Below are 5,507 nucleotides of genomic sequence, written 5' to 3'. Positions count from 1 at the left end.
CGCACAGGATTTGGCTTGGATTCCAAAGTGGAATTTGGATCAGGTCGCTTCACTATGGGCCGGGCTTCAGACACTCAAGCCCAAGCCTAAGCTTAGCCCGGCCCAAGGTGGGCTGGGCCATCTCAAAGCCCATAACAAGCCGAGCTGGGCTTTTTTTCGATGGGCCGGGCGGACCCCCATCAACCATGAGTCCACGGGCCAAATGATGAGGCCTATCCCTTGATTGCCTTCTGTCCTAGTCCCCTTCATCATATCCACGTGATTCCCAAACTCAAAACCACAGCCGTCCGATCTCTCATCCCAAAATTGCCCAAAACCCCTCCATTTGAATTCAAATCCCAATTGACCGTTGCACCCTTCCTTTAAATCCCTAACCCCCCTCTGACTCACCCATTTCCTCTCTCTGGAACCTTCCGTCTCTCCGTCTCTCCAAACGCCACAGCCATGGCGATCGAGAAGAAACGCCCACTCCAGACCAGCAACAGCGCGAACATAGCCCCAGCCCCAACTGATGGCCAAGGCAAGACGATCGAAGAGATGTACCAGAAGAAGAGCCAGCTCGAGCACATCTTGCTCCGACCCGACACGTACATCGGGTCGATCGAGAAGCACACCCAAATCCTATGGGTCTATCAAAACGACGAGATGGTTAACCGTTCCATCAGCTACGTTCCCGGACTGTACAAGATCTTCGATGAGATCCTCGTCAACGCCGCCGATAATAAACAGCGAGACTCGTCCATGGACTCCGTGAAAGTCACCATTGACGTCGAGCAGAACTGTATAAGTGTCTACAACAATGGGGCTGGAGTGCCCGTGGAGATTCACCAAGAGGAGAAGGTGTATGTGCCGGAGTTGATCTTCGGACACCTATTGAGCAGTAGCAATTACGACGATACGGAGAAGAAGACCACCGGTGGTCGCAACGGCTATGGTGCCAAGCTTACGAACATTTTTTCCACTGAGTTAATCATCGAGACTGCTGACGGAAAGCGACAGAAGAAGTACAAGCAGGTATTAATATGTGTTTTCTAGAAGTTTTGTGATGCTTGATTCGTATTGTAGGATTTTAATGTATGGTGGAATTGAGGAATTAGGGTTTGTTATTTCTGTTTTTAAATATTGGGATTCTGATTAATTAGGGTTAGTTTTTTATATGCATTTTCGTTTTTGTAACTTGTGATTTATTCGGGATTCTAAATGGTTTTTGTTAAAATGATGGATCCTGACTAGGTAGGTTTCCGATTGTTTCGGATCTGGGCTTTCAATTCTTGTGGAGTAGTATCAGATGCTTTTAACTTGGTGAGATAAACCATGCATGTAAATTATTTAAGAATATTGAAGCTTGTCATGTTGCGTAACTGTATTCCAAGATATTTTTATTTACATTTGTATTTTGCTACCTTAGGGAGGCAAAGGCCGTGCAAGTGCTCGTTATATATATACTCGGCTTTCTCCTATTACAAGATTCCTTTTCCCGAAGGATGATGACAGACTTCTTGACTACTTGAATGAAGATGGGCAATCTATTGAGCCAACTTGGTATTTGTTGATGCGAAAAAGTGGTTTAATACGTATTTCGTCAACTTAGTTAAATTATCCCTTCGGCAGGTTACTGTCCTCGGTAAGTGGTCCACTCTGGAGGGTAAGTACCTGCAAAAGGACAAGTTCGGTAAATCCTTGGGGTACCGGTGTGGTACCGGCCGAAGGCTCTCCGATGCTTAAGTAAGTACGGATTTAGTAAGGTTAACTGACAGATCACACGATAGCGTACCGTTAGTTCTGATCCCTTCCTTTTGGGGATATGGGTCTCCTTATATAGACCTTGGGAGGTGTGCGCTGTGCTCATAATTCCGATGTGGGACTCCAGACATGGATTGTGAGCATGACACGTGTCTGATGGTTAAGGGGCCAAAATACATGGCTTCGGTAGGGAGCATGCCGAAGGGGTTCTGTGATCAATATCGATCCTGTCTACGTGTTTGGTGATGATAGGCCGTTCATCTCGGCATAAACAGTATTTATAATTTTTCCTGTCTCTACTGTAAGAACACTGCATTTAGATTGATGGTGGATAAATATAACTGACATATGGCGTTTGTTTTATAGGTATGTTCCAATTATACCAACAGTTTTAGTTAATGGTAGTGAAGGAATTGGGACAGGGTGGAGCTCTTACATTCCTAATTATAATCCAAGAGACATTGTTGCAAATGTAAGGCGCTTGCTTAATGGTGAAGCAATGGTGCCAATGGATCCCTGGTACAGAGGATTTTCTGGAACTATTGAGAAAACTGTCAAGGAATCAGGTGTAAGCTACACCGTATGTGGGGTCATAGAGGAGGGCAATGAGACAACAGTTAGGATTTCGGAGTTGCCAATCCGTAGGTGGACTCAAGATTATAAGGAATTCCTTGAGTCTATCTCTCAAGGAAATGACAAGGCCAAGGATCTCATTGAGGTAAGGTCACCTAAAACTCTTGACAGTCGCAATATTTATCAACATCATGTGTTTCAGATCATTTTCAGTTTCTAAGTGCATTATGCATGCTGCAAGGTTTCACACAGCACAGTGATCACAGTACTGTAGATATCATAGTCCACTTACCTGAAGAGACCCTAATGGTTGCCAGGCAAGAGGGTTTGTTGAAGAAATTTAAACTGACCACCAGCATTAGCACAAGTAATATGCACCTGTTTGTTCCAAAAGGCGTGATAAAGAAATACGACACTCCAGAACAAAGTATGTGACACAATTCGAGGTTGTTTGATTAATTCTTTGTTGTACAATTCATATAACTGGACTTTCTGTTTGTTTATTTTCTTCTTTCTGCAGTTCTTGAGGAGTTTTTTCACCTAAGACTTGAATTCTATGAGAAAAGAAAGGTGAGTTCATCAGTAGACAAATGTTTGTATTGTTGACCTGGATATGGATACAACTGTAACTGATTTTCTATTATATATGCAGAAATTACTCTTGGATAACCTTGAGATGGAGTTGTTAAAATTGGAAAACAAGGTCAGGTTTATCCTGGCTGTCGTAAATGGAGAGATCATTGCGAGCAATAGAAGGAGGGCTGATTTATTCCTTGAGCTCCAACAGAAAGGTTTCACTCCCTTTCCAAAGAAGACCAAGGCCCAAGAGCCAGAAGTTGCTGGGGCAATTGAAGATACAGAAGAAACGGAAGAGAACTCTGAGTCTGCCAGTGGAAATGGAGCACGTATTAGTGATTATGAGTATCTCATATCCATGGCAATTGGGACCTTGACCATTGAGAGGGTTCAGACCCTATGTGCTTGATAAGGATAAGGTCAATAACGAGGTTGCTGAGTTGAGAAATTCAACACCAAGGTCACTGTGGTTGAAGGATCTTGATGCTCTTGAAATGGAACTTGGTGTATGTATTAAAAATTAATTTTGTTTCGCCATTCTTTATTCACTATGCTTTATACCTTTCTCATGTATGATGTATTATTATTTCTATCAGGAGCTGGAGAAAAGTGAGGCTCTGGCAGAGGAGGCAAAAAAGAAATCACGAAACCAAGTGAAAATGCAGCTGCTGCTAAGGTTTCTAAACCAGCACCTAAAAACCCACGCAAGAATAATAAGAAGGCCAACAATGCAGAAGCTGCTGCTGAAAGCAGGGAAACATCTTCCAGTTTTGTGTTTGAAATGGGTAAGCCTAGATTAGTTAAAAGCTTTCTTTTAAATATATCCCAGAGACATTAGTTCGTCTTTGAATTTTTGGTTTATGTTCACATTTAACTAATATGATCTGCTTGCTTTGTCAGAGAAAGCTCCTGAGATAGTGAAACGGAAAGTTGGAGCAGTTGCAAAGAAAGCTCCTGCTGGCAAGAAGGTTTGTGCTGCTGCTTTATTTCTAATTGTTTTGTTTGACCTTTTTAAGGGAATACCTATTACCTTTGAAAGAAGTAACTTATGTTATTCTGTTTGATTAACAGCAGCAGGCAAAATCTGCTGTAGTTTTGAGTGATGATGATGATGAAGTGCTTGAGCTGAAAGACAGACTAGCTGCCTATAATCTTGATTCATCTCCCGAAAATTCAGCAGGTACGCGCTATATTTATACTTTGTGTATTCTAACTTTGTTTTACGTTCCTAGAGACTGCTGCTAGATAACATTTATGATTTATCAATCAGAGGCCATGTCTGGATTAAAAGAGAATGGAACATGCAGTATGCTTGGGAATACACATGAGTTTTTCTTTCCTTTTCCTTTTTTTCTCAGTAATTGGAAAAAAAAAACTAGGATTAACTTGCAATGTTCATTTAAAAAGAAGCATGAATAATGAGTTTCATGGTTCCTTTTACAAGCTTTTCCAGCTAATCAGTAAGTAGTGAATTAACATAGTTTTACTGCCACAGGCAAGGAAACCGAAGTGCCACAAGAACCAGTCCAGAGAAATGAACCTAGCAAAAGGGCCATGCAAATAGATGATGACGAGGTTTTGAGGTAGAAATAGCAGCTGCCCCAGCAGCAGGAAAGAAGGGAGGGAGAAAAGCAGCTGGAACTACAAAGGCATCAAAACCCCCTGCAGCGGCAAAGAAGAGAGGCGCAGCTAACAAGCAATCTCAAGCCTCGTCATCATCAGGCCAGAAGCTTTTAACTGACATGTTAAAGCCTGCTGAAACTTCCGGGGTTTCACCGGAGCCGAAAGTGAGGAAGATGAGGGCATCCCCATTCAACAAGAAAAGTGGTTCCGTGATGGGGAGAGTTAGGAGGTTGAGATGGCTGAAAGTGAAGAGAAGGTGAACACTCCATCCACTGAAGAAAGAAGTGGCGCTCCAGTGGCGGCCAAAGCTAGGCCTCAGAGGGCAAACCGCAGGCAGACGAGGTATGTGTTGAGTGACTTGGAGAGTGAGAAGGAGGTCAGTGAGGATTCTGATTTTGATGCAAGTGAAGAAGACTAGGACTAGTTTTTTTTTTTTTTTTCTGTTGATGGTAGAGGCTAAAAATTGAGTGTGCAATGCAAAGAAAGAAGCTTGCTGTGGGAATTCTAGCTCATTATTCCCCTTGTACTTTAAATTGTTGTTTTTATGATTTTATTATCATGCTGATAAGCTAAGTTTTAATATTTTAGTATCAAGTTTGATTTGTGTTGTAAATCTGTTGAAGATCTAGCTTGATTTGTGTTAGTTTAGCAAATTGAACTGTGAATTGGTCACCAAGATTGAGGATTTTATTATCAAGTTTGGTATATATTGGTCTCGTTTTGATGTGGCAAGTTCCAATTGGATGTTGAGCTCATCAAGTTTTGTATGCGAAAAACTTGCATGTTATAGGGATAAACGCAATTTTGCTATCCCCAACTAATTACGCTGTCAGTGAAAAAGTTATCACACGTGACGGAATATGATTAGTTGGAGATAGTAAAATAGTGTTATCCTGTGATATACAAGTTTTTCTCACGTTGGCGGTAGCTGATGCGTACAAAAGTTTTCTCCAATTATTGGACTTTGATAAAGTTCCCTACTGCAAGGCACA

The 5,507-nt window shown here is 41.9% G+C and overlaps 1 pseudogene across 1 annotated transcript; it reads left to right on the top strand.

The window, feature by feature from the left end:
• Positions 378-5,247, top strand: LOC18787304 (annotated as a pseudogene). The gene is made up of 11 exons (XR_002270418.1): positions 378-1,014; positions 1,234-1,302; positions 1,409-1,542; positions 2,110-2,466; positions 2,538-2,743; positions 2,837-2,886; positions 2,969-3,398; positions 3,489-3,677; positions 3,793-3,860; positions 3,967-4,072; positions 4,388-5,247. The product of XR_002270418.1 is annotated as a DNA topoisomerase 2 (transcript).

Source organism: Prunus persica, chromosome G2 (assembly GCF_000346465.2).
Source record: "Prunus persica cultivar Lovell chromosome G2, Prunus_persica_NCBIv2, whole genome shotgun sequence".
Lineage (NCBI taxonomy): Eukaryota > Viridiplantae > Streptophyta > Magnoliopsida > Rosales > Rosaceae > Prunus > Prunus persica.
This window is presented reverse-complemented; position numbering and strand designations above follow the sequence as displayed.